The sequence below is a fragment of the Cucurbita moschata genome, unplaced genomic scaffold (assembly GCF_002738365.1).
Source record: "Cucurbita moschata cultivar Rifu unplaced genomic scaffold, Cmos_1.0 Cmo_Scf00026, whole genome shotgun sequence".
NCBI lineage: Eukaryota > Viridiplantae > Streptophyta > Magnoliopsida > Cucurbitales > Cucurbitaceae > Cucurbita > Cucurbita moschata.
The window spans coordinates 530448-540576 of record NW_019268542.1 but is presented as its reverse complement, the minus strand read 5'-3'; the positions used below and the strand labels follow the sequence as shown (position 1 = coordinate 540576).

Here is a 10129-nt window from a genome sequence, read left to right as displayed (position 1 = left end):
AAAGAAATTAAATGACAAAAGAATGGTTGAAGGGTTGCCGAAAATCACCCAGGTCAATCAATTCTGTGATGGGTGTTTAATTGGAAAGCAGCATAGGACTCCTTTTCTACGAACAACAACATATCGTGCGAAGTAGTCATTGGATATCGTCCATGGAGATCTTTGTGGACCTATTTCGCCAATGACTTATGGAGGTAACAAATATTTTATGTTATTGGTGGATGATCTTTCACGATTTATGTGGGTGTTTTTGTTGAAAAACAAGAATGAAACACTGGTGGTATTTGAAAAGTTCAAGATCAATGTGGAGGTAGAGATGTTGACTTTTGACAATCGTGAGGAAATTGTCGACGGAATAAAAACGGCCGAAGGAAATTTGTTGGAAGAAAGAAAATAACGGAAGACTAATAGAGAGACAAAGCATGCGTTGAAGACCTGTTATTTTCATTTGGTTGACATATTTAAATTAGCAGTAGTGGCACAAATCTTGGGCCCAAAGTTGGCCCAAATGGCTAGCAAAAAATACGCTCTTCCATTATACCGGGAGGGTTAATTCAGATATCCAAAAACCAAAACAACAACTAAGTTTAAGGAAACGTGTGAATAACCTAAATAAGGAAAACTCATAGCTTTTATCTAACAATCTTTTCCTAAAAGTTGTGGTATATCTCTTATTATTTGAACTCCGATCTTTGAGCGTAGTTTTTTAAATTGCTCTTCCATTAACCGGGAGCGTTAATTCAGATATCCAAAAGTCAAAACAACTATGTTTAAGGAAACGTGTGAATAACCTAAATAAGGAAAACCCATAGCTTTTATCTAACAATCTCCTCCTAAAAGTTGTAGTATATCTACCTTATTATTTGAACTCCGATCTTTGAGTGTTGTTTTTCAAATCTTACCCGCGCCAGGGATTTGGTGAAAATGTCTCCAAGCTATTCGGATGAAATCAATCTTGATGAGCCCCCGATCTGCACATTCTCAGATGTAGTGGAATCTGATTTCTATGTGCTTGCTCCAGTCGTGCAAAACTGGATTTCTGATTTCTATGTGCTTGCTCTGGTCGTGCAAAACTGGATTTTTTATCATGGAGATCCTCTGGTTCCAGCCACAAGATGCTTCCATGAATCTACTCATGTATCTAACGGAATAAGCAAGGTCAGGGCATGTGTTTACTAGATAGCGCAGGCTCCTGACAATACTGCGATAATTGGTAGTGTCGACTGCCATCATAGCTCCTCCTAAAAGCTGTGGTATATCTACCTTATTATTTGAACTCCAATCTTTTAGCGTAGTTTTTAAATTCACTCTTCCATTATACCGGGAGCATTAATTCAGATATCCAAAAACCAAAACAACAACTAAGTTTAAGGAAACGTGTGAATAACCTAAATAAGGAAAACCCATAGCTTTTATCTAACAATCTCCTCATGATTGGTGGTGTCGACTGCCGTCGTAGTGCCAGTCGCCCTTCTTACCGCAGCATTCTTCTTTCGCTGCTCCTCCAAACATCGTGATTGGTGGTGTCGACTGCCGTCGTAGTGCCAGCCCTTCTTATTGCCACATTCTTCTTTCATTGCTCACAACGTTGTGCAGTATTTCGGTCACCTTTTCTACCGTTAGGTCGTACGATTGCAAGCCCCATGATCCACAACTGCTCATGGTGTAGAGGAGTGAGCGAGCCTGCTCGAGATGGATCCCAACGATGTGTGTATTTTTGCACTTTGTATTTTCTTCTACTTAAACCTGAGATCTGTGTATTATTAGGTCGACGCTCTAACCACTTGAGCTATTCATCTTGACTTTTGATAAAGTCGGCTCCTCTGCAATGATATATCACCGGTGGATTAAACCAGGCTGTAATACCACTTGTTGACTTCTGACAATCGCGAGGAAATCGTCCACGAAATAAAAACAAGAAAATTTGTTGGATGAAAATCGTCCACGAAATAAAAACGGCCAAAGAAAATTTGTTGGAAGAAAGAAAATAACGGAAGACTAATAGAGAGAGAAAGTATGCGTTGAAGATCGGATGGAATATTATTTTCATTCTGTTGACATATTTAAATAACCATCCTATCTAAAATCAGTAGTAGTGGCACAAATCTTGCACCCAAAGTTGGCCCAAATGGCTAGCAAAAGATACGCTCTTCCATCATAAGGGAACTGTCAATTCAGATATCCAAAAACCAAAACAACAACTAACTAAGTTTAAGGGAACGTGCGAATAACCTAAATAAGGAAAACCCATAGTTTTTATCTAATAAGAGAAAAGCAAGAAGATTAAGAGCTTTAGAATAGACCGTAGAGAAGAGTTCGTATCTACTGCTTTTAAAGACTATTGTGAGAATGAAGGCATGAAGAGATTTCTTACTACACCATTTTCACCACAGCAAAATGACATAGTAGAAAGGCATAGTCGAACGGTGGTAGAGATGGTCAGATGTATGTTAAAGAGCAAAGAGATGCCTACAAAATTTTTGGGAGAAGCTGCCAAAACTGCCATGTATATTCTAAACAGATTACAAACAAAAGGAGTTGTAGATGGTACACTGTATCACGCTTGGTTTGACAAGATACAAAGGTTCATCACTTTAAAATCTCCAGGTGTCTTGCTCATGCCAAGAATATATATTCACACCTTCCCAAACTTGTTGATAGGAGTGTGAAGACACTTATGTTGGGATATGAAGATGGAACCAAAGCTTACCGACTATTAGATCCACAAAAGAACAGAATTATGGTGAGTAGGGATGTGTTATTCAAAGAGGAGAAAAAGTGGTGTTGGAAAGAAATCTCAAACAGTATTGATGAACAAAGAGGAACTTTCACCGTTCAAATTTTAGAAAAACAGAGTAGAATAGAGGAGAGGAATATTGAACAAATCGAACTTGGTCCGGATGAAAGGCAAAGGGAAAATTTGTCCTAACTTTATCAACACCAGACAATACCTCAAATGCATCATCTTCAAGCTCGTCGACGTTGAAAAAGTTCAGGTCTCTAGAAGATATTTATAGAGAGCTGAATGAAGCAGATGAGGAAGCAGTGGGTCTTTGTTTTCTTTCTATAGAGTTGCCAACCTTATATGAGGAAGCTGCTAAGAATGAAAATTGGAGAAATGCCATGAAGTCTGAAATTCTCTCCATTGAAAAGAACAGAACGTGAAAACTCATAGATTTGCCGAAGAATCAAAAAGCAATCGACATCAAATGGATTTTTAAATTAAAGAAAAATCCAGATGAAGAAATCATGGAACATAAGGCAAGACTCGTGGCAAAGAGATAACACAATAGTTTGGTGTAGATTACAGTGAAGTATTCACACCAGTGGCCAGGTTAGAAACAGTGAGATTAATTCTTGCCTATGCAACCATTAAGCATTGGGAAGTACATCATATGGATGTGAAGACAACTTTTCTGAATGGCGAGTTAGAAGAGGAGGTGTATGTTGTTGAACCAGAAGGGTTCGTTGACAAGGAAAATCCAAACATGGTATTAAAACTACGTAAAGCCTTGTATGGATTAAAACAGGCTTTGAGGGCCTGGAATTTTAAACTTGATCAATGTTTGCAGTCACTTGATTTGTTAGATGTCCACAGGAATATGCTCTCTACAAGAAACTTAATGGAGTTGAAGCAATGATAATCGGCACATATGTGGATGACTTAATCATAGCTGGCTCAAACAAACAAGTTATAGCTCAGTTCAAGGAAGAGATGCACCAGAAATTTTAGATGAGCAATCTTGGACTTCTGAGCTATTACTTGGGTTTTGAGGTATGATAAAGAAGTGAATCAATCACTTTATGTCAGGCCGGATATGCAAGAAAAATCTTAGAGAAGCTAGGAATGGGGGAGTGCAATCTTTGTTTGATTCACATGGAACCAAGAATGAAGATGAGCAAACATGGTAATGGAGAACCTGCGGTTGACAAAACACTTTACAGAAGTGTTATTGGAAGCTTACGCTATCTGGTTAATACCCGGCCCGACATAGCCTACTCAGTTGGTGTGATGAACAGATACATGGAGGTACCAACAACTTCACATCTCACTGTAGTAAAACAAATATTGAGGTATGTGAAAGGTACTCTAAGTTATGGTTGTGTTGGTACTCTAAGTTTTGGTTGTGTTTATAAGAAGCTGTCGAATGTGGAGCTCGTGGGATTTAGCGATAGTGATATTGCTGGGGATATTGATGATAGAAAGAGTACAATAGAGTGTTGTACTATTTGGGAGTAAATCCAATAACTTGGGTATCACAGAAACAGAAGGTCATGGCTTTGTCGTCATACGAGGTTGAGTATATAGCTGCAACTTCTGGAACGTGACAAGGAGTATGGTTGGGCAGGATTTTGAGTAACATCAGTCAACGGCAAGTAAAACCCAAGTTTAATGTTGACAACAAGACAGTTATAGCGTTGGCGAAAAATCCTGTTTACTATTATCGAAGTAAGCACATTGATACTAGGTTCCATTTTATTCGCCAATGTGTGTAAACTGAAGCTATTGAATTGGAATATGTGAACACAGATGAACAATTGGCGGATATTCTGAGAAAGTCATTAGCAAGACAATGATTCCTAAAGTTAGAAGATTGGCTTGAAGAAAGTCTCAAGATAGTTAAACAAGTTTAGAGGAGTGATTGTTTGTTAGAAACGTGTTTTTTTTATTATTTATTTATTTTTCTTATAAGTTTTTTTATTAAAAATAGTTGTTAGTATTTATTTTATTTTGTTGTTTATTTCTCCGTGAAAAAGGCTGGGGATAGGGTGAAAGGAAGGGTGGAAGTAGTGGAAGAGTGAAATTAATTTTTAGGGAGTGGAATTATTGGAAGGAGTGGTAGCTCATTTGTAACAAGAAATGTGTTACTTTTTTATTATATAAAAAAAACAGTGTAAATTAGCATTACACCACAAAAAGGAGATAAAATTAATTTGTCTGCTCCTTCTCCCCTCCTGTTATTTTCTTTCAGCGAGTTGGTTGTGACAATACCTCACAAACTCATGACGATGCAAATCCCTGAAAGGATAAGAGCATGATCAAGTATTACGCTTGTGAAAAATACAAACATTACGGTAGGGTGTCCATCAAGAAGCACAATGAGGAGGCAAATCTCACATTCACAAATGATGAAGCGCTCGCACTGATGTTGGCTGAGAAAAAGCTCAACTTGTTGATACTCAATGAAGAGTAGGTTATAGTGAACCTCCTTGCAGTTGAAGAAGATGAAATGAAGAATAAAATGTAATACCTAAGAAATGGAGCGAGCAATCACATGACTAGAGATCGAGAAAAGTTCAAGAAGCTTGATGAGAAGTTCATTAGAAATGTGAAGCTTTGTGATGGATCAATTGCACCTATCCAAGACAAATGACCCATCTTGTACAATATAATAACAACGATTAATGTCTATTGACCAAAGTATATTACATCTCGACTTTGAAGAACAATATTATTAGCCTTAGTCAAATGAATGAAGAAGGTAGCAGATTGAGTTAGTCGGCTCATTTCTCAAGATATTCAACCGAAACATAGGCCTATTAATGAAGGTAAATGGTCACGAAAGTGCCTGTATAAGATACTAACAAAAGACCGTCAACATCATCTAGAAGCCTCCATATGCACTGGCAGTAAGAAAAGGAAGAAGAAATCAAAGAGTAAGGAGAAAAAGTAACCGAAAAACAGAGCTAAAAAAAACTAGTGGCTACATCAATTAGCGAAAAGCAACCTACTAATGAGTGTGCTTCAGGAGACTTATTACCTCAACTAAGGAGGTTTAGAGGAAGAGGGTATAAGAAAAATAGGATACCAAACTTGTCTATCTCAACAAAAAAAAAAAAGTCAACAAAAGAGGTCTACAGGAAGACCTAAAAAGAAACAAATAGATTCATCCAATTACCAATTTGTTTCGACCTTTTTATTGAATATTCAGTAGATTCATCCAACTTGCTTTAGCACTTGTACTATTTTAATAAGGGTTGAAAGAAAAAAATAGTACACCTTACAAGATGAAGAATTTCCTATGTAGAAAAGAGAAACGAAGGAAATTGCACGTTGTAGATTTAAAATTTCTTTTGAAGAAGATGGAGTTGATCTATGACCAAGCAGCGTTGATATTACAGAGCAACGTGCATATATTCTCACCAAGGCAGCAAGGGTTAAACCTTGCAAACATGCGGGAGTTGCTCGGAGTGAACAATCTTAAGCAAAGTCAAACTTAGGAGGAGAATGTGAATCAATAAGCTTGACTTAGTAAAAATAGTTATTAACTTCAACATATTTATTGAAAAGTACAGTGATTAAGGTTTTTAGTACAAAAACTCTCTCCACACAGGTTGTTCTTTGTGTTATTTGTTTTTGTATACTTTGAAGCTTCGAGGCCTCCCAAAACAGGTTGTTCTTTGTGTTATTTGTTTTTGTATACTTTGAAGCTTCGAGGCCTCCCAAAGTTCAGATAGTTATAACACTTAGGCCTGAACATACAAGATAGCGGACAACAACAAGCATTTTTTGGATCTGTTGATGTCGAACACCCATTACGATTAGCGACCATTGCAACATTATAATAAATATAATGATCGTTTTCTTACCTATTAGCGTATGCATCCGTACCATCGTAAAAGATGGAGTATCCCCAATGCATGAACACACCATGATGGATGAGGTCTCAACATTTTTCCTTTCATTATTATTATTTATAACAACCCCTCTTTCACTTTTCTTTATATCATAACTTTCCATGCATATATCGAGGTTGTGCATTATGCCAATACATTATATTGCATATCAAACGTATCATATATCATATCATGTCAAGCATATGTCATATCATAACATATCGTGTCTTCTAACGAATCATATCATTCTATGCACATATCACATCGTATGTCGTATCACAACATGCATCGTATTGTAAATCAATTAGGTTATAACATATACCATAACATTCATATTTCATGTCACAAACATATCATCAGATATATCATTTCATAACTAATCATTATTGTAAACATATCGTTTCATAACATATATTATCTCATTCACATATCATATCATAAGCATATCATTTCATAACCTTTCACATATAACAAACATATGACACGTATAAAGCCACAAGGAACGTATCATCATACAACATTTAAGTTATAACCAACCATAGTAAGGCCACTTACTTGGTTGGCCTTATCCGACGTTTCCCTAAATTTGAATATGTTTGCATTTCTTCCCTCGAAATTGTTTCAAGTATCATCGATCGTTTTTTTCTATTAGAACGTTCATCTCGTTTCATTAATAACTCAAATTTCTTAACTCAAATTAACTTAAAATCGAGAAATTAGATCTTATACTGACCTTAATTACCTTAAACAAGATCAATTTTAGCTTCGAAATGGTCGAAACGGTAGAAATTATGAAATATCCTTTACTGAGTTGAGAAGTCTAGTTCTAACCTACAGAGTTGAACTGACTGAGCTACGTAAGACAAAGGAATTGTTGGTTGCAGGCGCAACACGTGGCATAGTGAGGCATTGATGCATGTGTAGGTCGTAATTTGAGTCGAGAAGCTGGCTTGTTGAATTGGTTTTGGGCCAAGATATTGTAGGTGGGTCGATCCATTTGTGTGAGTGGGTCTCAGGTGGCGGTGTTGCAAATTTGGGCTGCATGTTATTTGGGTTGGGTCTCCGCGAGTTTCGGGTTGAGATTGTAACGCCCCTAATTTTCTTTAACCTAATTCGTGACGTCACCCATGCATATATAACTCATTAAGTGGAAGCTCATCATAAATAACCTTGGAAGAGTCTTTCATAAACATTGATAAATCCAAAACAAAACCTATCTCCGAAAATAAACCTTCAATAACTGAATTCAAAATAAATTCAAATAAAACAATACTCAATGCTTATAACTTAAAACAGTCCAATAAGAGTAAACTTCTAAAAATATCCCATCTCCAACTTCCATGGTGTCCTCAGCTCCGCCGTCAGCCGTACATTGGCGCCTTGCCTTTACCTGAAAAATGTCAGTAGCACGTGGCTTGAGTATTTTATGAAATACTCAGTAAGTCACCCTATTGTTGGGGTTAGGAATGCAAACACATGCAACATATGAGCGGGACCTAACTTTTCATAAACTTTACATAGCCTTGGGCACTTTTCTATTCCGGGTAGGGTTGGGTGTGTGGTACTCCTTCACACACGGCCCATGTACGCGTACATGGACCCACCAGGCGGGCTCGTATACAAACCCCCTGGGCCTAGCTTGGTCGGGTACAACGTACTACACGTCGCCAGACACCACAGAACAGAAAAGGGCCCGCATGATATCATGGCGAACATAAATATCGTATTTCATTCTTTTGTAACATAAATGGGAAGAATCCCGATGCACGGGACATACATATATGCATGAGGCCCCTTAACATATCTAACATGACATTACATAAGCACTGCTAACATCACATATACGTTCTTACATTACATGGCATCTCACATGACTTACATTACATGACATATTACATAACATGAAAGTGCATTCCAATTGCATAAACATCTCATGACATGACTCGAGAATATTACGTTTATACATGGCATTGATCAACCTTTTCATGGCATATACTACTAACATATCATTCATAACTTCACATAACATAAACAGTCAACAGTCAGCATAATTCATACATCACATAGTTATATCACATAAATATGGTGCATGCAAGGGCCACAGGGCACGCACCATCATACAACACGTAGTAAGCTAACTCCAACAGTAAGGTCACTTACCTCGATGGTCTTGGTTGAAGTCACTCACAACGAGCTAATCCCAGCGGTTAAATACGTCCTCTGATAACCACATAAAAACTTAGGAACCTTTCATAACATACCCTAGCTAAACCTCATGCTATTTATCAAAATAAACCCCCGACCTAATCTGTCTTTAACGTTTAGGAACCATACTGACCTCGGATGGTAAAACTAAGGCAGAAACGGCTTCGGAAGGATCGAAAACCTTGAAATCGATAAATTATAGTATACCGAGTCACCAAGCTAAGCTGCCAAGCCGACCAACTAAGCTGTCAAGCAGAGCTGCGGGATTTGATGGAGTTGAGCCGCGGGTTTTGATGGAGTTGAGCTACCGTACACGTCAAGCCGAGCCGAGAGCACGCATGCGGAGCTGAGACCAAAGTTGCAGCGTGCGTCTGTGTTGGGCCGAAACGCACAGGGCCCGCGTTCGTTTCGTGGGTCGGTTCAAAGGTCGAAACCCGACCCGACTTTGCGTCTTCTTTACCCGAACCCTCATGAAAACCCTAATCTGATGTGCTGCCACCGCCGATGCTGACGACGCAATCCCTTCCGTTTCCGACGACGGTATGTGGTGTCCTCCTCCTTCGTTCCGACGGTTTTCCTTCTTTGATGCAGCAATTCTGACGTCGATGTTAACTTTCACTTGACTCTTCCTCCAAAACAGCAACACAATCAGTTTCGAGAACTCGCCAAACAAGAAAACTACCCAGCAAACCACCCACACATTTTCCCAGCTAACACTCTACTCTCAGACACCCTCGAAAACCTAAAAAAATTTGGAGAGCAAAAGTCGTTTCCAAGGAGGGAGGAGAGTTGAATATAGGAATATAAAGGGTCTTATGACTTTTCCATTAAGGTAGTAACTTCCTTGTTGAAAATCGCAACTTTTGGGGCGAGAATAAATGCATAACATAATATCTTATCATTTATAGAAATAAAAATAAAATCTTAACCAAATAAGGGAAAAATGGAAAATCTAAATCGTTACTAAGACGTTACAAGTATTTGGCCTGGGACGTGATTCTGGACAAAGAGGTTGGGTTGGCTAATAGGTTATGGGTGGATGACTAACCTATATCCAGATCCATCGAATCTCTTCTGCACCTGATTCTTGCAACGAAAACAATGCAACGAAAACAATGGTTTTTTTCCATCCTCAAAATGTCGTCCGCTTCTGTTCTCTAACATTATCTCCAACGTTCTTAGAGTATAATAATGTTGCAGACTTGCTTACAATACATATCCAATATGTTTCAAATTTTTATGCAACCCATATCCCATTTGCAACGAAAATACGCCCAAAACAAGGGTTATCGAGCTTACCATGATC

The 10129-nt window shown here is 38.1% G+C and overlaps 1 long non-coding RNA gene across 1 annotated transcript; it reads right to left on the bottom strand.

Annotated features, from left to right (window-relative positions):
- Window positions 1-7941: 7941 nt before the first annotated feature.
- Window positions 7942-9202, bottom strand: LOC111462112. The gene is made up of 3 exons (XR_002713707.1): window positions 8957-9202; window positions 8779-8836; window positions 7942-8008 (listed from the first exon to the last, which is right to left on the bottom strand). It is a non-coding gene; the product is annotated as an uncharacterized LOC111462112 (long non-coding RNA).
- Between the last annotated feature and the right edge of the window lie 927 nt (window positions 9203-10129).